The following is a 24,291-nucleotide window of genomic DNA, read 5'->3' as shown; positions in this document are numbered from 1 at the left end:
TGTATACCTTGTAAATTCCGAAAGAATTTACACTGCAAAAAGTGCAAAACATTGCATCATATTTTGCGAGCTAAGTAGAAAACTTATGACACATAAATGTGTTAGTGAGTTGATTTATCAATTTTCTGGTAACCATCCTCCTAGCCTATAGTTCGTTTTTTTTAGGGTTCCGTACCCAAAGGGTAAAACGGGACCCTATTACTAAGACTTCGCTGTCCGTCCGTCCGTCCGTCAGTCACCAGGCTGTATCTCACGAACCGTGATAGACAGTTGAAATTTTCACAGATGATGTATTTCTGTTGCCGCTATAACAACAAATACTAAAAACAGAATAAAATAAAGATTTAAGTGGGGCTCCCATACAGCAAACGAGATTTTTGACCAAAGTTAAGCAACGTCGGGCGTGGTCAGTACTTGGACGGGTGACCGTTTTCTTTTTGCATTTTTTTTCCGTTTTTTTTTCTTTATGGTACGCCCGTATGGTGCGCGAGTCCGACTCGCACTTGCCCGGTTTTTTTTAGCATTAGAAAGAACTTGCAAGAAAGCGATCTTGACATGTCTTTTAATTGAAAAACGCTTTATAAAAATATAAAACTATTACTTATGAAAGCAGAAGAATATAAATGATCATATTAGATTCATAATCGTTACATATTTGCCGTAACTTATTTGTAAAATGTGTTTTTCAATTAAAAGTGTGTTTTTAGAGCTGGCAGCTTTCTCGCTCAACGTATTAGCTTAGCAATACAGCGGGGAAATGCTGCCAGCGTCCTCGGCACCATGCCAAAGGGGCCCAATTACTTAGATATATTTTAATTTTATCTTATTTTATTTAGTATTAGTTTTTAGTTTTAATTTAGTTTTATTTTATAGATAAGTTAGTTTATTTTCATTTTTAATATTTGTATCTACCTTATCAATAAACTTTTACCAACGGTTGAATGGTAACTAACTTAAAAAAATTAAAAGACACATCAAGATTGTTTACCTTATTTCTAATGCTAAAAAAACGAAGTATAGTTGGTCGTAACCCTGTCTAAACGAAGCAGAGGGCCTACCGCGAACCACGTTCGACGTGTTGGCTCTCTGTTGCACTTGTAAATTCGTACGTAAGTGTGACAGGGAGGCAACACGTCGAACGTGGCTCGCGGTAGGTCATAATCATAATCATTTATTCGATGCAATCCATGGTGTTTATACAGGTGTTTAAGTTTCATTCAATACAGCATGGACCCTACAAGGGCGTGGCATCATATACGTAAGAAAAGTAAGATATTTAAACATTCATACATTATATAACTATTTATAATTTGTCAAGCTATTTCCGTCAGTAGAGAAGAGCGGTAAATTTAGAAAAATGTAGGCGCGAGGAGTTCGAGTAGGACCTCAGGTCCCGGCTTCGAATCCTGATAAGGGCATTTATTTGTGTGATGATGATGATGATTATTGTAAAATTGTCCGTTTTGTCCTATAATGCCAAGGGCGGGAATCATACTACCTACGCCCTACGCCACTCTGGTCACGGCGGGACGAATGCACTCATAATTTTTGTTTCAATAGAGGCCTATATAGGTTACTTATAAAAGGGTCGATTGTATTTATAGTCACACCAATAAAAGTCTGCAGCGGATTTGATATCCCACGCTGTGTAAGTGTTATTAATACGTCATAATTTCATAGAAGTTTGAAGTTTAATATGACACTTGCACTGCGTGGGCTAATCGCTGCAGACTTTTTACGGTCTAACTCTAGTCAGGCTTTATTAAAAAGTAAACTCATACTCGTATATATACGTTTGTTTTTGTTACAAATAAAACACCAGCCAATTTTTTCAAAATAATTTACTAAGGATACAATAAATACAAAAAACATAACTTAAAACATACTAAACAAATCCTTACTCGTATTATCATTCGCCATTATCGAATTATACGGCGATTGAAAATCAGCTTTAAAATTCTGGGGTCCGTATTGCGCGAAGACATCTTTCCCAGGAGGTCCTGATGCTAGAACTTCATACGGAGACATCAGGCTATGATGGTTCCTTGAACCAAGGGGCTTAGGGGCTCCAATTAAGGAAGGAGGCTCAACAAATCCAGAAGAACCTAGGAATTTAGAATTAGGAGGGGAATAAGCTGGTTCCTGTGGTTCCGGGTAATAGTTCTGAGGTGTGGGGTAAGGGCTTGGAGTGGGTTCTTGAGGATGTTGAGGTTTTTGAGGGCATGAAGGAGTTTGAGGTTCTGTGGCTGCATTTGTCTTTGGAGAGTCTTGTTCTAAATTTAATAAATTGTTCAGTATTAACAAATGCAAAGCTATAGCCAAATTATTCATAACTGTTGGATCGATGAAACTGCTTGAAGGAGATGTAGGTTTTAAGATAGAAGAGGGGAACGCGAAATTCATTGGGGGGGATAAAGGCATTGGGGGTACGTTTGTAAATGGGAGGGGTAAATTCATTTGTGGTGACATTGTCATAGGGGGAGTCATAGGGGGAGGTGCGTTAGGCAGATTAAAGGGTAGGTTTGGTATGTAGTTGTTAATGAGGGAAGAAATGGTAGGGTTGTTCTGGTATGGGATTGGTACATTGGGTAAGGTGGGGACGCTTGGACGGACGGGCCCCATGTTTCCCATTTGGATGTACTTTGTAACTGGCATTTGGGCGGCTACTGTCTGTAAACAAATACAAATATACATTTAATGGCTCCTCTTCACGTTGGGCCAACGCCAACGCCAACGAGGGACGCATTTATGCGTTAGAGAGAGCAAGTGATATTGCTATCTCATTCTACCGCATGGCTGCGTCCCTCGTTGGCGTTGGCCTAACGTGAAGAGGAGCCTTAAGACACGTGCCAGTAGGTAATTCGCAACTCGTGTCGATATCAAACACTCCGTCGGTCGTGTTTTAAAATTCGCCACTGTTTGCGAATTTCTTATTTTTCGCTGTTGTATCAATCATAATACTGTTGTTTTTGCTGTTGTGGTGGTCTGATGCCATACGCGACGCTACGGGCGTCAACGTCCAGGGGTCAATACAGCTGGCCTAAGACAGGGGGGTTTGGAGAGCGGTGGTGAAGAACTGCACTCCTGATGGTCACGACCCTCAGCCTTGAGGAACCGACAAAGAAGATGATCAATCATAAATAACTATTAAATGATTTACCTTGACAAGAACCCATAGAAGACAATTACCAAAAAAACCGAGAGCCATTGTGACTCTAACAAAAAATATAAAATGATTGTTTAAAACCGTGTTACCGTTTCATATAGAATTTCTTATCGATACATGTGAAATTTGATTCGATTTTTATTTATCGCATCGATCATTGCTTTATTATGTCATTGGGCATAATAGACTATTTTATGCAACAATTAATCGATAATTGCAAGATTATGACATAGCTATAAAACATTACTTACATACGTTTACTATTTGTCTGACAAAAAATATTAAATAGTTATGTTTACCATATCATTAAATGTCATTAACTCATTAAATAAACGTGCTTTATTATTTATTAGCTGTAACGATATAATTATACGATTGAAAATTGCAAAACTTGACACACGTACTCGTAGCAAATCTAGTGAAACGTATGAATATTTAACAATACCACTGTATTTTATTTAATAAATAATAATAATAATCCCTTGCTTTTAGATTAAAGTGTCTTAAAGGGCCTCTGCGCTGTTGGCTTCGGCCCCACGTACGCCTCCCAAAGGTCCGGGACCCCATGGTCCCAAGATATGGCAAAGACATACAAATAATAATAATAAAAATCAATGCAATCTTAGGGACATTGCGTTATCTTCCAAATATCTAAATATCACATTATCGTAACCTAATATCACAAATATTTTATCATAATATTGCAATCCATAATTATGTCACTGTAACATTGCACTGAAACTAAAAATGTATAAAAGGACGTGGCATGGCGGTCTTGTATCTTTTTAAAGCAAAAATGGCGGGGAAAATAGTGTTTTTGGCGCTTGCGTTATCAATTTGCAAGGTAATTTTACGTAATTTTTTTTTATCTTGTAATTCTGGAAAATTACTTCAATTACGTCAGCGGTCGGCAATTTCTGCTAAAGTCACAAATATTACCAAAGTGCGGCCCGCGTCAACTTCGTTAGCTACTTTGTGGCCCTTGACTGCTAAAAGGTTGCCTACCGCTGGCTTACGTGAAGGATCCGCTTACAAGAAAAAAAAGTTTGTATACAGGGAAAACAGTGTTTCCTATCTTGCTTATAAAAAAAAAACATAATTTGACGACCGGTCTGGCCTAGTGTGTAGTGACCCTGCCTATGAAGCCGATGGTCCCGGGTTCGAATCCTGGTAAGGGCATTTATTTGTATGAAGATACAGATATTTGGTCCTGAGTCATGGTTGTTTTCTATGTATTTAAGTATTTATATATTATATATATCGTTGTCTGAGTACCCACAACACAAGATTTCTTCAGCTTACCGTGGGGCTTAGTAAATTTGTGTAAAATGTCCTATAATATTTATTTAAAAAAAATACAAAAAAAATCAAACAATATTAAAGTTAGTTTTTATTTTTATGTTTTCACATTTTTTGTTTATTTTTTAGGTCCAATCAAACTCAATTGGCTGCTGCTCGCCGTCGTCAAACGTAATTATTAATTTTATTTATTCAACATCGCACATTGTATTGGCAAAATGGCATTCTTTTACGGACAACTTTTATCGATAAATCAATGTGGGGAAGACCGTCTATAGGATAAAACCGTCTACAAAAGCTCGGTAGAGCAGAAAGAGCGAAGCTCTTTTTTCAAACTATAACTGAACTGATCGACGTATGAATACATCAAATACGAAAGTTTTTGCCGTATGACAGCCGGTCTTCCTTACCACTACTACTAAAACTACTACTACTACACACACACACACACACACACTACACACACACACTACACACACACACTACACACACTTACACTTTTATACACTTACACACACTTACACTTATATACACTTTTTACTATTAAAAGAAGATAAAAACATTAAGATCAATGTGTAGATAAAACATACTTAGATAAGTAACTTAAAAATAGTTTTAAGTTACTTATCTAAGTATGTTTTATTATGACAAAATATCTAGGAGACCGAGTTTTGCTCGGAAAACATATAAAAACTCGAAAATGCGCGGTTTCCCAGAGATATAAGACCTAGATATCAATTTTTCGCCCCCGAAAACCCCCATACCTATAGCAAATCTCATCGAAATCGTTAGAGCCGTTTCCGAAATCCCCGAAATATATAAATATATATATCGTAAACAAGAATTCTCCTTTAAAGGTATAAATGAAGTTTTATGTGAAAACTTACTTGTTTAAAAGAAAACATAAGTAGTGTAACTCTTAGAGAATATAACCAACGGAGTGGTCATTAACAGGCGTTCCCCTCTGTCGAAAAAAGGCGGCCAATGGTCAACTACATGTCAAACACATGTATGGACTGACGTTTATCTGACATGGCTATGTTGACGTTACGTATACATTTGATGTGCCCCTCCCCCGCAAAAAACGGCAGACTATTTTGTACCGAAAATTATAGACATGGCGTCTCCATTGGTTATATCCTCTAAGAGTGTAACTAGTTTAACTTCTACCTTAAGCCATATAGGTATTCCATATTTCATACCTAACTACATACTTAGATAAGGGGTATATTTAATTTCTTTTACAGTACATATGGTCCTATTTTTCCGCACTAGTGCGTAAAATAGCACTTTTCGTGCGATGTCAAAAGTTTAAAGGGCCATATGTACTGTAAAACGTTGTACGATACACGTGCGAATAGGTAATTCGCAACTCGTGTCGATTTAAAACACTCCCTTCGGTCGTATTTTAATTTATCGCCACTCGTTTGGAATTTCCTCTTTTTCGCACTTGTATCGTAAATAACTATTTTACCACACCAGCTCGGAAAGGCTTAATTGGCACTTCAAAAACTGATAGCAAAGTTGCATTTTATTCACATGTGAGGCAAAGTAATCAAATGCAAATTTTGAGTTGTTTTCTTATGTTTGCTGGTAGAATTGACTTTTAAATGATGATTTTGGATGATAAACATTTAATAACATTCATTTGGATTTGTTTTGGTTTGATTTTGTTTGATATTTTACATTTAATATTTGCTTCGGGTTGGTGTGGTGAAAACTTTTGTGTTTCACTCGGGGGCAAATTTTGTTTAACCCTCGTGCTTTGAAACCCTCGCAACGCTCAAGATTCCATTTTTCGAACCACTTCTTCTTTCTTCTTGAAACCTTTCGCTTGCTCGGGTATCAATATTAGCACGAGCGGTTAAACAACAAACCTGGAAAACAGATAACTATTTTTATTTCATAATTATTTTGTTCACAGACCCAGTCGTCATGCGGACCATCGCAATCACAGATGGTAATTATTTCATTTTTTTTTTTCATTTCATTTATTTCAGCATATATAAGCATTACAGTGTTATACCAAAGCGCTTACATACTAGTCACATCAATTTAAAGTTAATAGAATCAGGCGTTACTTTGCGGAAATCCATTTTTTTTTTTTTTTTAGCCTGTTGTGGTGTCCCACTGCTGGGCAAAGGCCTCTCCCCCTGATTTCCATGACTCCCGTTGTAGTGCCTTCTCCTGCCAGACATATTAATTAAAACCAAAATATTACTTTGCTAATCCGCGTAAATCCGCGTATTTTTACGCGGATTAGCAAAGTAATATTTTGGTTTTAACATCAATTTAAAAATAAAAACATTTAATACACATTATACAGCACAGCAAATTAATTCCATAGCAATTCCATAATAAATTCAATAATAATAATCTCTTTTAATAAATATAAATAAAATAAAATAAAATTAATATTGATAAGTTTGATTTAGTAATTAAATTCAACAAGTTTCAACATCTTTTTCTTTGTGTCCATACTTACCTAAGGTATCAATTATACCTAAAGCAGGCCACTGACGAGCCTTCCAAATGGATGCCGTTACAATGGATTCATCCAAATGGACGACATCCTAATATTAAACATTGTACGTTTCTGACATTCACGGACCGATTTTGGATTGCAGCCACGCTATTGACGTAGGTATACAGTGTGGAAAGTCGGGCCCTGGAGGGAAACTACCTTAAATCCTTAAGCTGGCTCATTTTACTTAAAAGGGACATTCCTTTATTTTTAAAAAGAAACAAAACTGCATTCAAAGATTTTCTAAAACTCGCTTGCCTCGCCCGGGACTCGAACCGTCTAAAAATTAAAAAAAAAACTTAATTTTTTTCTACTAGTCGACACAGTTAAGGAGGTCCCCCACGCCAATGACCTTCGATCTGAATCCCTTAGTTTTCTAATGTTTTTTGTAGCTTATCATATTAACTGCAACGGCTTTAAGCAATATAGTATCCCATATTTACTTTAAAGTTCATTGTCTTCGAGATATTTAGCATCAAAGTTGAACAATTTTAGGCTAAAAAACTGGTTTTCTGGTCATAACTTTTGTGTTAATTAGTTTAAAATTAAAACCTTGGACACGATTTTCGAGACTTCAAAGACGAACCCAAATATATGGATTTCGTACATGTAAGATCCTACACTGCAAACTAGATACGAAAAAAGTGTTTTTTTAGACTATGTTTAAAAAATTCATAAAAAAATAAGTATTCATTTTTTTCAAAATACGGTGGACAAAACCGGAGATAAAAGATTGAAGAACCGATAACCGTTTGCCTTATAATTCTATCTGTAGTGCAAAAAAAGAAGATACGATTCAAAACTTGTCAAAAATCGTTGAAAACCTCGGGTAGCCCCTTAATGGTAATAATAACATTTCTCCAACAATCATTAGGTCTTACACTTGTCTGTCGTACAAAATATCCATAAAATATAATATTTAGTACTCACGATTTTTTTAGACAAGCCAAATTGAAGAAAAAAAGCCAAATACTTTGAATGCAGTTATGTTTCTTTTTAAAAATAAAGGAATGTCTCCTTTAAGCAAAATGAGCCAGCTTAAGGATTTAAGGTAGTTTCCCTCCAGGGCCCGACTTATCTTTCCACACTGTATGTCAGTTTTGTTTGACACAGTCACGAGTAAAGGTATCAGTTGTAGGCACATAATACTAAAGTATGAAGCCTTTCTCGAGTTTTTTGCACTTGGCATAATTCAGTTTGTCATAAATTTGTTTCTTATAATTTTCCCCAGATTAATGGACTAAAAGCATCACCGCAACTCCAGTTTGTAAGTACTAATTATTATACTCATACATTATTCAGTCTATCTTGAATAATATATTTCAGCTAATAAAAATATATTATCCATGACATTATTTATTTGATGGCTTTATATTATTGAGTTAGACCAAGATAATTTTGCAGCGGTTTTGAAAGCACAGACGGTGCAAGTGTTAGTTTAAACGTCATAGTTTCATAGAAGATTGACGTTCAAAATAACACTTGCACAGTTTGTGCTATCAAATCGCTGCAGTGTTAGCTTGACGTGATTTTATCAGTATTTCTTATAGATAACGTATTTTTATAAGCCCAATAATAGCTGCTTTTGAAAACACATTCGATGTGCCTTCGATGATCATATAATAATATGTAATTTAGGTATTTTTTTTAATATTTTTTTTTTATTATTCCAGGTACCAGGACCAAATTGTAACCTTCAAGCTGTACCCCTTTTCCAATTTTCGCCACAGTCACAGGTAAGTCAATAACAGCATTTCTGATAATTCAGTTGATCTTTATAAATTCTATGATTACCGGAAGCCAAATCAAGATTTTTTTTTATGAATGGGCTTACTCATGGCCACAGACTAGCCGAGACGTAGACGTGGCCCAGAAGGTGCCTGTTCACTCTTGACTTGAAGGTTGCCGGGTTATAAGAACACGGAAATATAGACGTTGGCAAAGAATTCCATTCCTTGGCAGTGCGCATAAGGAAAGAAGAAGCAAAGCGCTTCGTGCGAATACATTTCTAATAAAAAAAAAGAAACCCTTCGAGTGGCATTGTCCTCCTCGAGGTCTCTACGGTAAGTGGCGGTGGCCGCGAGACGGACAGATATAACAAGCCGGTTGAGTGGCGCAGCCATTTTGGAAAAATATACGTCAAGTGGCGGAGCCTCAACGGGTGATTATCGCGAATTTGGCGCGTGACTTTATTTTACGCGGGAATTCGACCGTTAGGGAATACTATCCTTGTTTATTGACGAATGCATCATGCATGTTTTTATTTTAGGCGCGAAATGCAGCGTCGCACAGAGGCCGCGAGATGGTCTCTGCCAATTACGGGCTTGTTATGACCGAACCTTCTCGCGGTCTCTGCCACGCAAAGGCATATTTAAAAACATGGCCGCGCGATTTCTCCTGCCGTTCAACCGGAGTTGCTGCCACCCGAAGGGATAAATAACACCTAGAGAGACTCTCGCTGGGTGGTTGGATCAAGGGTCAGATGCAGAAGGCGGTAATTTTGGACACGGCGCGTATAGTACGTCGATTCTTCACTCTGCGGCCCTGACCACCGGTAGCTTGGGCCCTGTCCCGCTGCCGGCGGCACCCTAGGTTAGGTTTTTTATAATGTGTTTATATGTATTTTTTATAGTTTTTTTATGTGCTTTTGTATTTTACTTTTATATTCATGTTATAAACAACCTAACTTAAGATGAAAAATAAATAAAGAGAAAGAATGAATAACAAACTATCTAGAGAAGTTACCTTACTTAGCTTACCATTTTCCAGTATTTTTCGTTCTTATCTACGTGACAGCGTGATAAAACGGTCTCCGTCACTTTCTATCCCGCGGTATTAAAGAGTTTATTTTATCATGTAGATAAAACCATCCATAATGCGCCTGCAGGTGATATACAGGATGTTTGGTACATCGTTTGCCAAATTAAAACGGCAGATAGGTTGAGTCATTTGCTATCTTCTCAGGCCTAGAAATTTTTAATTTTGTGCAAAAAAATGTTTTCACTTCTATGACAGTTTTTCGTAAATTTCAAATTTTTATTTGCCCAGTAGTAAAAAAAACCATGGCCAATTTTTTTTTCTAGGCATGAGAAGGTAGCAAATGACTCAAGCTATCTGCCGTTTTAATTTGGCAAACGATGTACCAAACACCCTGTATTATACTTATGAGATGGACAATTGGACAGCACGTAAACTTGCATATTATTTTACAGGGGTCACAAGGGTGCAATCTACAGAAGGCCCAATCTGTGGTCAATGTTCCAAAACAAAATTTACAAGTATCTTCTATACCGCAGGTAAATATAAAGCATTTATAATTAATAATCCTTTTATAATTTTATGTTTTGAATGAATAACTTAAAAAAAATCCATCAAACTATAGTGCGTAAATCCCATAGGGGTAAATATTTAAACGGTGGTTACCACAGGACCTGAAAAGGATGATGAGATAAATTTTGCTCACAAATGCAACATGAAAATATTAACGACACAAATCAATTTGGCCCGCAATCAAAAGCAACGCTCAAATTACGAGATAAAGAGCTTTTCAAACTAACTGTCAACACTTGTTTAAAATAATATGTTTTAGAAAATACTGTAAACTGGGATTCGTGAACATTGATCATCGATTTCCACACGCTTTTACTAATTTATTAAAAAAGTTCTTAAGCTCATGTCCAAACATCTAAAGACTATTAAAAAATCGATAATCAATATTATCTCGCGACTCAAAGTAACACTAGTTTACAATGCTGCTCGTTAACATCATTGATATAACGTTACAAAACCTTAACATTTTTTTCAGATTTCATCATCTTGCGCCCAACCCTTTAACGTACAATGCTCTCAACCCTACCCTCAAGTCACCGCTCCAGTCTCCCCCATTTCCACCCCCCCCACGTCCTGCACCGCTGCCGTCGATAACTGCCTCGCCAACACTCTAGCCAACGCTCTACAAATGATGATCGCCAACGATTTCATCAACTCCGCCATCAGCAATAACATCATCAACCAAGACTGTCTCTCCATACCCGTTGTGGAAACTTCCGTACCTTGCGTGGACCTCAGTTCTTTCATTAAGAACCTTAACGCTAACCAGCTCGGCGAATGTCAGACACCATATTATGAACCAGAAGAAACAGACGATTGCTACAATTGGGATAATCTTCTAAACTATTTAAACGAAGAGAAGAAAGCTGAACCAGAGCCGGAAAACAAATACGACGCTTTCTTTAAATATTTAAGAGGTAAGGGAAAAACTGCTGATCAGATCACGAAGCCAGAAGCTCCGGTCATCACCGCGTGTGTTCAAAACCAAGACGACGATGCTGTTCTTCAGGCTTTAGCAAAATACTTCGGTAATAATTGTGATACGAGCACAAAATGTGGGAATACGGCTCAAGTAGTTTTCCCTGAAGAGATCCCAGCGCAGCTGATCTGCAACTATGGGTACATTCCGACAACAACGCCGGTTGTTACCTTCTCTGTTCAGCCATTAGATCCTAATTGTAATTTTATCGTTGGTCCTGGTGGTCAAATTATTAATTAAAGCAAGTTAATCGACTTGTTTAGCGAACACTTTTTTATTACTGAAGATCAATAAACGTTTTATTCTGCTACCAAATAATAATATTGTTTTATTATTTATATTTGATACAATATTAAAACTAAAGTTAAAACTAGAAATAAAATAATTGCTTCATCTCTATCTACAGTTGCCTCCAGAAACTCGCGAACTAAATTGACAGGTCAATGTGCACAAATGATACCACAGTTTGGCCAGTGTTGTTCATATCGATATTTTCAAAAAAGTTTGAATTAGAGAATGTCGGTATTTCCAAATTTGTGCAATTTTATAGTACCTAATAGAGACAAGGATATTGAATAAACATATTGTAATTAAGAGCGCTCTTACAAGAAAAGTCGAAATAATGCAAAATTGATGATACTAGTCGACGAAATTCAGGACTTTGTGCTCATTATTAGAAACAATGAGTACTTGTTCCAGTAAAAGCGTCTTCTTATCTTTTTAAATATCGTTGTAAATATTAGAAAAAGGACTTATTAAATTAGTAGTGAATTTTTTTCTGATGGTCGTTTCCGAAAAACCGCGTGAAGCACTGAACGGCAAGCTCTTATTTGGAAATGTTGAGAAGTTTACTCTGCTAAACCTGGCTATTTTGTATTACTAATACCCTGTACTTTAGGCATATCAAACGATATTTTTCCTACATACCTTTGAGAAAGAGAAAATCAAAGTAAAACGAACTCAATTTTCTCTCCGAAATAAGTGTCAATTTCTACGAAAATCTACTTAATATCGAAGTCATTTTCATACTCAAGCAATCTGCAACGTTTGCTTATACTGTTGGTATACATTGGTGTTTATGAAATTCTACTATAATTTTTTGGCAATTTTTTGAAAACTACTCTATATTACCGATGACGCGCGCTCGCCAGCTCAGTGCCGCGGCAGAGCTTGTACAGGCAGGACGTGTGTCGGTCGGCTCCGCACATTTTCAACGGCGACGACGAGGTTTTTTATCATTGTGTGCGGCGGGCGCCGTGTAAAACGCTATACTGTGTGCGTGTAAACCGCAACGAGAGACTTTGATCCTAGTAGCACTGTTTTTATAGTATTATAATTTATAATGGTACAGTTTAATAAACTACCGGACAGGATTAAAAATATTTGAAACGACCTGACATTCTATATGTATTTATTTGACTCAAGATAGTACTCAGGATCTGATGATGGAGCCGGAAGGTGGTCACCGGTACCAATCAACCATGCAACTAAACCACTTTGTGTTCAGGCTCGTTTTATTCATCTCAACAAGATCTTTGACACAAGATAGTACTCAGGGTCTGATGATGGAGCCGGAAGGTGGTCACCGGTACCAATCAACCATGCAACTAAACCACTTCGTGTTTGGCCACGTTTGATTCGGCTCAACAAGATCTTTGACTTAAGATAGTACTCAGGGTCTGATGATGGAGCCGGAAGGTGGTCACCAGTACCAGTCAACCATGCAACTAAACCACTTCGTGTTTGGGCTCGTTTGATTCGTCTCAACAAGATCTTTGACACAAGATAGTACTCAGGGTCTGATGATGGAGCTGGAAGGTGGTCACCGGTACCAATCAACCATGCAACTAAACCACTTCGTGTTTAGGCTCGTTTTATTCGTCTCAACAAGATCTTTGACACAAGATAGTACTCAGGGTCTGATGATGGAGCCGGAAGGTGGTCACCGGTACCAATCAACCATGCAACTAAACCACTTCGTGTTTGGGCTCGTTAGATTCGTCTCAACAAGATCTTTGACACAAGATAGTACCCAGGGTCTGATGATGGAGCCGGAAGGTGGTCACCGGTACCAATCAACCATGCAACTAAACCACTTCGTGTTTAGGCTCGTTTTATTCGTCTTAACAAGATCTTTGATACAAAATATCACTCAGGGTCTGATGATGGAGCCGAAAGGTGGTCACCGGTACCAATCAACCATGCAACTAAACCACTTCGTGTTAAGGCTCGTTTTATTCGTCTCAACAAGATCTTTGACACAAGATAGTACTCAGGGTCTGATGATGGAGCCGGAAGGTGGTCACCGGTACCAATCAACCATGCAACTAAACCACTTCGTGTTTAGGCTCGTTTTATTCGTCTCAACAAGATCTTTGACACAAGATAGTAATCAGGGTCTGATGATGGAGCCGGAATGTGGTCACCCGTACTAATCAACCATGCAACTAAACCATTTCGTGTTTGGGCTCGTTTGATTCGTCTCAACAAGATCTTTGACACAAGATACTACTCAGGGTCTGATGATGGAGCCGGAAGGTGGTCACCGGTACCAATCAACCATGCAACTAAACCACTTCGTGTTTGGGCTCGTTTGATTCGTCTCAACAAGATCTTTGACACAAGATAGTACTCAGGGTCTGATGATGGAGCCGGAAGGTGGTCACCGGTACCAATCAACCATGCAACTAAACCACTTCGTGTTTAGGCTCGTTTTATTCGTCTCAACAAGATCTTTGACACAAGATAGTACTCAGGGTCTGATGATGGAGCCGGAAGGTGGTCACCGGTACCAATCAACCGTGCAACGAAACCACTTCGTGTTTAGGCTCGTTTTATTCGTCTCAACAAGATCTTTGACACAAGATAGTACTCAGGGTCTGATGATGGAGCCGGAAGGTGGTCACCGGTACCAATCAACCATACAACTAAACCACTTCGTGTTTGGGCTCGTTTGATTAGTCTCAACAAGATCTTTGACACTGAAGATACACAAGGTTTGATTATGGAGCTGAAAGGTGGCCACGGGTACCAGTCTATCATGTAACTGAACCACTTCTTGTTTAGGCACGTTTTATTCATCTCAACAAGATCTTTGACACAAGATAGTACTCAGGATCTGATGATGGAGCTCGAAGGTGGCGACGGGTACCTATCTATCATGCAGTGTTGGCATATTCATATTCATATTCATATCTCTTTATTGGCATCAATCTGAACTAAATCAATCCAGATTGATCAATCGAATTGACGCGTCAATCCGAATTGACCAATCCGAATTGATCAATTCGAATTGATTTAATTCTGATTGACGCGTCAATCCGATTGAATCAATTGGAATTAACGCATCAATCCTCAATTCGGATTAAATCAATTCTCAATCTAGATTAACCCCTTCCCCTTCCCTAAGATAAGAAAGGGACCCTTCCCTAAGATTAGTTTTCAAAGGTGTCCTTTTTAGGGACTTACTTACTGGACTTAAAGTCGATATCTGAGGTTCCCAGAGGTTCGAAAACGTGTTCCTGATGTCAGTATTGACTGATGTCCCTTTTAGGGACATCTTTCGAAATTGGCCAATTACGTTCATATTCGTAATCGATGTCGACCACAGGTCCCGAAAAATGTTTCTGACGTCAGTATTGAAGGATGTCCCTTCCATTTCGGGACATTTATTTTAAATTGATCGTTGGCACTTTAAAACGATATCTGAGATTTCCAAAGGTTCCGTAACATGTTTCCGACGGCAATACAGACGGAGTTTCCTTTTTTTTCTGGACATTTATGGGACATTTCTTCCAATTAACCGATTGCGTTCAAAATCGATATCTGAGGTGCCCAAAGGTTTCGAAACATGTTTCTGACGGCAATACCAAAAAATGACCTTTTTTCAGCAGGGTGGCGTAATGCAGGTAGTAAAGTAAGTACGCGGCTAAAGTGTAGCATCTAAATATTGCCGTTTAACCCATATTTTGCACCTCAGATATCGATTTTGAATGCAATCAGTCACTTTCAAAGAATGTCATTAAAATGTCCCAAAACAGGACACCTTTCAATATTGCAGTTTAAAAAATGTTTAGAAACCTCTGTTTACCTCAGATATCGATTTTAAACGCAATCGGGTAATTTCTAGAAATGTCCCAAAAAAGGACATCTCTCAATATTTCCCTCGGAAACAAGTTTCGAAACCTTTGGGCACCTCAGATATCGATTTTGAACGCTATCGGTTAATTTCAAGGAAAGTCCCGAAAATGTTCCAAAAAGGACATCCTTCATATAGCCGTCGGAAACATGTTTCGGAACCTTTGGTAAACTCAGACACCGCTTTTGAACGCATTTGGTCAGTTTCACAAAAATGGCCTAAATAAAAAGGACATTAGGTAGGTACATACAAAGTAATCGTCAATCCGAATTGACGATTGAGGATTGACCGATCAATTCGAATTAACGATTAGTAATCGTCAATCTTCAATCAGTAGATTTAGAATTAGTTTCGTCAATCGTCAATTCGAATTGATCGGTCAATTCTCAATCGTCAATCGTCAATTCGAATTGATTTTTTGCCAACACTGCTGTCATGTAACTGAACCACTTCATGTTTGGGCTCGTTTGATTCGTCTCAACAAGACCTTGGACACAAGTTAGTACTTAGGGTCTGATGATGGAGCTGGACTGTGGCCACGGGTACCAGTCTACCATGTAACTGAACCACTTCGTGTTTGGGCTCGTTTGATTCGTCGCAACAAGATCTTTGACACAAGATACTACTCAGGGTCTGATGATGGAGCTCGAAGGTGGCGACGGGTACCGGTCTATCACATAACTGAACCACTTCGTGTTTGGGCTTCGTGTTTGGTTTATCACCTAGTGTCAAAGATCTTGTTGAGACGAATCAAACGAGCCTAAACACGAAGTGGTTTCGTTGCACGGTTGACTGGTACCGGTGACCACCTTCCGGCTCCATCATCAGACCCTGAGTACTATCTTGTGTCAAAAATCTTGTTGAGACGAATAAAACGAGCCTAAACACGAAGTGGTTTCGTTGCACGGTTGACTGGTACCGGTGACCACCTTCCGGCTCCATCATCAGACCCTGAGTACTATCTTGTGTCAAAAATCTTGTTGAGACTAATAAAACGAGCCTAAACACGAAGTGGTTTCGTTGCACGGTTGACTGGTACCGGTGACCACCTTCCGGCTCCATCATCAGACCCTGAGTACTATCTTGTGTCAAAGATCTTGTTGAGACGAATAAAACGAGCCTAAACACGAAGTGGTATAGTTGCATGGTTGATTGGTACCCGTGGCCACAGTCCAGCTCCATCATCAGACCCTAAGTACTAACTTGTGTCCAAGGTCTTGTTGAGACGAATCAAACGAGCCCAAACATGAAGTGGTTCAGTTACATGGTTGATTGGTACCGGTGACCACCTTCCGGCTCCATCATCAGACTCTGAGTATCACCTAGTGTCAAAGATCTTGTTGAGACTAGTCAAACGAGCCTAAACATGAAGTGGTTCAGTTACATGGTTGATTGGTACCGGTGACCACCTTCCGGGTCCATCATCAGACTCTGAGTATCACCTAGTGTCAAAGATCTTGTTGAGACTAGTCAAACGAGCCTAAACATTAAGTGGTTTAGTTGCATGGTTGATTGGTACCGGTAACCAACTTCCAGCTCCATCATCAGACTCTGAGTATCACCTATATAGTGTCAAAGATCTTGTTGAGATGAATAAAACGAACCTAAACACGATGTGGTTTAGTTGTATGGTTAATTGGTAATGGTGACCACCTTCCAGCTCCATCATCAGACCCTGAGTACTGTCTTGTGTCAAAGATCTTGTTGAGACGAATCAAACGAGCCCAAACACGAAATTGTTTAGTTACATGAGAGACTGGTACCCGTGGCCACCTTCCAGCTCCATCATCAGACCCTGTGTATCTTCAGTGTCAAAGATCTTGTTGAGACGAATCAAACAAGCCCAAACACGAAGTGGTTTAGTTACATGATAGACTGGTACCCGTGGCCACCTTCCAGCTCCATCATCAGACCCTGTGTATCTTCAGTTTCTTGTAACTTGTTTCTTGTAAATAAGCGAGTACCTATAATTTCTTTCGAGTAATATACGTTCATAAGTACGAGTATGGGGCTATTCATAAATTACGTCGTTTCAAATGGGAGGAGGGGGGGAGGGGGTCTGGACATCGGATGATGGTTTGATGGTAGCATGACGTAGGAGGAAACAGAGTCATCCGAAGCATGATTTTTGGATGATTTGAGGGATGGGGGGGTCAAAAATAGATGACGTAATTTATGAACAGCCCCTATGTACATCTGCACTGCATTTAGTATTTTCGTACTTATCAAATAACAGTTATCACATTTAGGACTTTATAAGTTAAGTACAGTTAGTGTTGTTATGGTTGATTTCAATATGCTTCGCGAAGGATCAAGAATGTTTAATCCATCATTGTAGTGCGAGTGTGGTAGAAGGGATCGGAATACTGAGCTCGCACGGCCTGCCGCAGAGCGTAAAATACCTAAACTCGCTCAACCCCGAAATGTAATAGCACTCTTAAATAAATATTTTATTATATTTATTTTGTTTTATTTGTTACGAAAACTTACAGCTAGAGTAACAATTAAGTTGTAGGTGATAACATAGAAAAAGTGATTTTGGCTCAAAACACAAAAAAGGCCGGCCCAGACGGGGAAATATTTCGTATAATGTGATTAATTTCTCATTTAATTCGAGTGGTGTGGACGCAAAAATTAAATCGCCTCGGTATCCCTATGGCTTCGATTGTGAAGACCAGTCCCTAAACTGGACGTTTAAGTTGACAATTAGGTCAAGATCAAGCAAATATTGTCAGTAGACAAAGGCGCGAAATTCAAATTTACTTTGAGATGATATCCCATCGCGCCTTCATTTTTCAAATTTGCCGCCTTTTTTACTGACAAGATCTGCTTAACCAAGTATAAATAATTATGGATCAATCTCATCTACCGGCCACATGTATAAAATTAAATCACCAATTTTAGATTTATGGCGACAACCGAGCTCTTGAAATAAAGAACGGCAAGTTTTTGCGCACTAACATGACACTGAAATTTGTCAGTTTCTCATCCGCACCTCCTGATTTGATTGGTAACGACACAATCTTACAATCGAATTAACCACTTTTCTCGTCACATTCATATTAATCGAAATCGTTTGTGACCCCTTTATAATTATGACATGGGTAGTAAGTGCAATATTTTACTTATCGATATCATTTTATCGACATATACCCGTGACTATTTTTTCTTTGCTATTCCTGGTATCATTTTATTTGTCAAACTCATGTCAATTTAGTTCGCGAGTTTATGGAGGCGACCTTACATATATGGTTTAATTCCCGATTCATTCTTGGGCGATATGTAATAAAAAAATATTATTAGCAGTATTTTATAAATCTCGTACATGCCATGTTATATTAAATTATTTTTGTGGTTTGGGAATGCCTTGTGATCAAAATGTCACACAAAAAAAATCGGCAAATAAAAAAAAACCTGTATACGTCACATGATAGTTTTAAGAACTATTATTTAAGGCTAGTTTTAGGTTTTCTAGTTTATAAGAAATTAAAAGACATTTTAAACAATGCTCATTTTTAATTACATACACATATTACGTAATAAACCCATACAATCTACTAAGAGTACACTAAAAAAATTGTTCATCATCATCAGTATTTAAGAGCTATGCTCTTGTCGGTGGAGTAAGACTTCTTTTTGCTGGGCCAGCCTTTTAATTCCCTCGTACGACACGACAGAAACACCCTCCTGCTCCTCCTCCTGGACATCCTGGAGGGCAAGATTGAGGGGAAAAGAGGCAGAGGAAGGCCCAGGCTCACATATCTCAGCCAAATAAAAGAAAAAAAATTGTTAAGATGGAAATATACAGGAATGGTAAAGGCCCTGCACAGTGACCGTCACCTTTTATATATATTCAAAGAATGTAGGTATAAAGGATGACTCAGGTTACACCGGGCCGTGTCCGGACCGGAGCTTCCGGCGCTTACCTTTCTATGACATGACAGGCGATCACGTGATGCTTTCCATAGAAAGCGATGCGCCGGAAGCTCCGGACCGGACACGGCCCGGTCTAACGTGAGTCATCCTTTATTTTCTTACGACATAGAAAAATATTTGACGAAAAATAAAATACATAAATATGCATTTTATTAAATAGATCCTATTTAAATAAATAGGACGTAAAGACGTCCTAGGTCCAAAAGTCCACATCACGCTCGCGCTGTCAAAATCTCGCAGAGATATTTTTGACCACTCTTCTGTTCAACAATAATATTTGCATGTCACTGTCCCAGGTTATTATTTCATACGTGTGTAGGTACTTAACCTAACTTAACTACCTACCACGAGTTAGACATTGACACTCGCTAACGTCTGCGTAACTTATTTTAGCTATAGCTATCTCGCTCGCGCTGATATACACAGACGCTAGCGAATATGTCAGTGTCAAACTCGTGGTAAGACTTCCAGAAGTCCCTTCCTGAAGTTTCATAAAGCCTGATCTGAAAAAAGGCGATTTGTTAAAAGACCTAAGTTGACGAACTTATTTGTCAATATTTCTTAATTTACTTCTGGACCCGTGAAAAGATTTTTTATTTAAAACTAGCGATATTTGCGCAAATTATACCCTTAAACCTTCCTGAAGAATCACTCTACTTATAGGTGAAAACCGCATGAAAATCCGTTCAGTAATTTTTGAGTTTATCGCGAACATACAAACACACAGACAGACAGACCTGGCGGGTGACTTTGTTTTGTAAGGTGTATTGATGATGAAGCTTCTGAATAGCAATGTGTCAAACAGAATTTAAAAAAAAATTATAGTCCATGAAATGTTTTCAGTATTTATCTCTGCACGTTTATTATCAAACCTATTCACAGTTATGGTAACATTCCATTTCTAACCGCAGCTGCACTACCGGTACTGAACGCGTCGCTGTCATTGTCAATTTCCTCTCCTCCTCCTTCACCTATTTCTATGACACTTGAAATAGACGCCAATGAGTGACGCAAAAGTTAAATGGAACAGTCATCACAGGCACCGGATATTCGGTTATTATCCGGCATCCGGCCTATCCGGCCATGATTTTAATATCCGGCCGGATACCGGATAGTAAAATTGCTTGATTTCGGAGTAAACTAATTGGATTTAAGAAACAGTCTTGATCATAATCGTACTTGTTTATTATTTTAAAACAATTTAAGCATTCCACTGACTTGCACGTGCACTCATTTCGAATCTAGAACTGTGTCCGCGCGAACGTTCACTAGGAAACAGGTCAAATCTGCAGAATGCGCACCTGTAAAACCGAAATATAGGTATAGTTCCGCTGGCCGAATATTCGGCGGCCGGATACCGGATATTCAGCCGACGGTCAGGCCGAATATTCGGTACCTGGTATCCGGCCAAACAACTATCCGTTGCATCTCTAGTAAGAATCCCTAATCTGAACGGGAATTTCTAACTGAAATTTTTTATGAGAATTTTCTCATAAAAGTGTCCATAATTTTTTGGAAATTTTGAGAATTTTCTACAATTTGCACATTGCTTATTCTGACAGGATCTGGATTGCTAGACGAATTAAATTTTTGTAGTAAAACTAGATAGGAATATGAATTAAAATTACAGCTAAATCAGAATAACGAAATATTAATTTAAAATACATTTAGTTTTTTAAATACATAAATTCAAGAGCTTACTATAAGGGGCTGTCCATAAATTACGTCATCGATTTTTGACGATTATTGACCCCTCCCCCCCCTATAATCATCCAAAAATCATGCTTCAAATGACCCCATTTCCTCCTACTTCATGCTACCGTCATCCGATGCCCAGACCCCCCCCCCCCCTAAATTGAAATGACGTAATTTATGAATAGCCCCTAAGGACTAGTCACCTTTAAATTGCTTGCTAAATTAGGTGACATAAAACTTGGAGAAATAACGTTAGGCGTATCGATGCTAGGAGAAATAATATTAATAAATAATAATTAAAGAAACATAAATTTAAAATACATTTAATTTATTAAATACATAAATTCAACAGCTTACTATAAGGACTAGACGCCAGTAAATTGCTTCCAACTAAATTAGGTGAAACAAAGCTAGGCGAAACGATGTTAGGAGAAATAATATTGCCACCACAAGGGGAAATGCAACCACAAGGGGAAATGCCACCACAAGGTGCCACACAGTTACAAGCCGATATGGGGTTGCAATCATTGCAACCACAATTGGTGTTTTCTAGAAGGTTACAAACTATCATAAGTTGAAGGGTGTCAACAAGGTTCTGGCAAGATCTTGGCGTGCAGTCTGTGATGATAGTAGGGGGGGGGTTAATGATTGGTGTAGGGGGAATTAAGGGCTGGATGACCTTTTGACACAAAGGTAAAGGTTGGCGTATGCATTGCGAAGTCCCGACCTGAAAAAAATATACGTTATTAATTGGTGGCGTCAAGTGGCGCAGAATAGGGCAAAATGGCGCTCTCTTGTGTCAGAGGCCAAGATCCTCTTTGGGTCACTGAGCCAGTGATGTATGTATGTATGTAATTGGTATTCATTTGTCAAGCGGACCCCAGGCTCCCATGAGCCGTGGCAAAATGCCGGGATAACGCGAGGAGGAAGAAGAAGAATTGGTATTTATTTGAGAAAGACCGAGTTACTTCCACAGTTATAATATTATAGTTCGTTTTTTTTAGCATTAGAAATAAGGTAAATAATCTTGGTGTGTCTTTTAATTGAAAAACACATTTTATAAATAAGTTACGGCAAATATGTAACAATTATGAATCTAATACGATCATTTATATTCTTCTGCTTTCATAAGTAATAGGTTTTGATTTTTAAAAAGCGTTTTTCAATTAAAAGACATGTGAAGATCGCTTACCTTCTTGCAAGTTCTTTCTAATGCTAAAAAAAACGAACTAGAAGATAAAGATAGTTTATTATTCAAGTACTTATTATAATGCGCTTATGAACGTCAAATAAAGCTACACCGGCTCTAACCCTACACCTCTGCCTCGAGAAGATTAAAATCCCCCCTCAATTGGAGGATAGAGTTAGATCAAGAAAAGTCTGCACCGATTTTGATCGCCCACGCAGTGCAAGTATTATTTTAAACGTCAAACTTCTATGAAATTATGACGTACCTATGAATAACACTTGCACTGCGTCGGCTATCAAAATCGCTGCAGACTTTTCTTGGTCTAACTCTAGTATAGTTGATATTATTATATAAAGATTTATATGATTATATATCTTACCTTATAATGCGAGGCCAAAATACACGATACCATAAAAGCTTTTAGTGCCATCATATTTTTTGTATAAATTATTACTTTTTTAATCAATTTTATTGATCCCTCTACTTTTCTAGACTGTTTCATCCAAACTAAGTTCAAAATTAACATAAGGAGCTGTATTTATATATTTATTCGCGCTTTATTTTATCAAGTTTTTTATCTGTTAACTAATTATATCTATTTGCTAATACTTACATACTATTATACTTATGTAAAATTGACTTATAAACAACAGGTTGATAACATTTTTATACATAATGAAAACACAAAACTTATAAATAAAACCGGGCAAGTGCGAGTCGGACTTGCGCACGAAGGGTTCCGTACCATAATGCAAAAAAAAAAACAAAAAAAAAGCAAAAAAACGGCCACCCATCCAAGTACTGACCACTCCCGACGTTGCTTAACTTTGGTCAAAAATCACGTTTGTTGTATGGGAGCCCCACTTAAATCTTTATTTTATTCTGTTTTTAGTATTTGTTGTTTTAACGGCAACAGAAATACATCAATGTGTGAAATCTGTGAAAATTTCAACTGTAGAGAGATACAGCCTGGTGACAGACGGACGGACGGACGGACGGACGGACGGACGGACGGATGGACGGACAGCAGTCTTAGTAATAGGGTCCCGTTTTACCCTTTGGGGTACGGAATCCTAAAAATGAACCAACTCGTAGGGTCGCTCGGTAGGGTGCCCAGAAGGCTGGCATTGCCCCGCTGGATGATAATGCTGATCCGTTGGGCAAAATATTTTCCAGCTTCTAGCCCTCTGGTCACCAGAAGCCTCTATGAAGTGCTTTGACAGCTCCTGATAGGTTGAAATAAGCTGTATAAAGAAATTAATAATTATACATTGGTCTAAGGACCAATCTCAAAGATCCCTTCTTGTTTCGATGTTTAAGATCCCATACAACCATTTCCAGTCGCCGTTACGACGCGGTGTAGACACATCTTGTGTCGACACCGTCTGTTTCGGTCACAATTCCAGTCGCAGAGTCGTCGCCGTGTCGACACAGTTACTAGAAATGGGGAAGGGTCGACACATGACACAAAGTGACATAAAGTGTGGTCGCCGTGTGCACACATTGTTTCGGGTTTGCGACTACTTTATGCCAAAATCATTCGTTCATTCGTTCATTTCGTTCCTGTCAAATGAAAACTGTCAGATGGAAAAATGCTTAAATAAAAATAAGTGACATTAATACGCCATCTCTAAAACGGATTACAAGACGTAATTATATATTGTTTGCATTTATATTCCAATAGGACTTAAATTATTATGGGGAATTAAACTGCTCGAGTGATTTGATAAACTAAGTGTAATATAATCAACGCGCCACCACATTGTTTTAGTTTAGCCGAAAATGAAATTGTTTACTTCTCAGTGCCTGTGTTCATAACTATATTATTTGATGCATTTTTAGTACTTCGATGCGTATACTATACTTAAATAACAGAAATAACGCTTTACATACTACGAAACTTGTTAATTATGATGTATAAATATGGTTTAAGGCTGAGAAATATTGCAGTCACAAAGTAGTCGCAAATGTTTCGACTTTGTGTCGACTCTGTGTTGACACATGACACGCGCTGTCAAAAGTAATAACAAAGTTA

At 38.2% G+C, this 24,291-nt stretch overlaps 2 protein-coding genes across 2 annotated transcripts in view; both read right to left on the bottom strand.

Moving 5' to 3' along the window:
- Window positions 1-24,291, bottom strand: part of LOC134677118 (uncharacterized) — an 85,858-nt gene that overhangs the window by 6,272 nt on the left and 55,295 nt on the right. The window lies entirely within an intron of this gene.
- LOC134676799 (uncharacterized) overlaps window positions 5,745-24,291 on the bottom strand; it is a 344,277-nt gene continuing 325,730 nt past the window's right edge. The window contains exon 55 of the mRNA XM_063535181.1: window positions 5,745-5,930. The gene's annotated coding sequence lies outside the window, so the exon portion shown is untranslated. The remainder of the gene's footprint in view (window positions 5,931-24,291) is intronic.

The sequence above is a fragment of the Cydia fagiglandana genome, chromosome 25 (genome assembly GCF_963556715.1).
Source record: "Cydia fagiglandana chromosome 25, ilCydFagi1.1, whole genome shotgun sequence".
Lineage (NCBI taxonomy): Eukaryota > Metazoa > Arthropoda > Insecta > Lepidoptera > Tortricidae > Cydia > Cydia fagiglandana.
The sequence above is the reverse complement of the archived record's forward strand: the minus strand, read 5'-3'. Positions and strand labels throughout refer to the sequence as shown.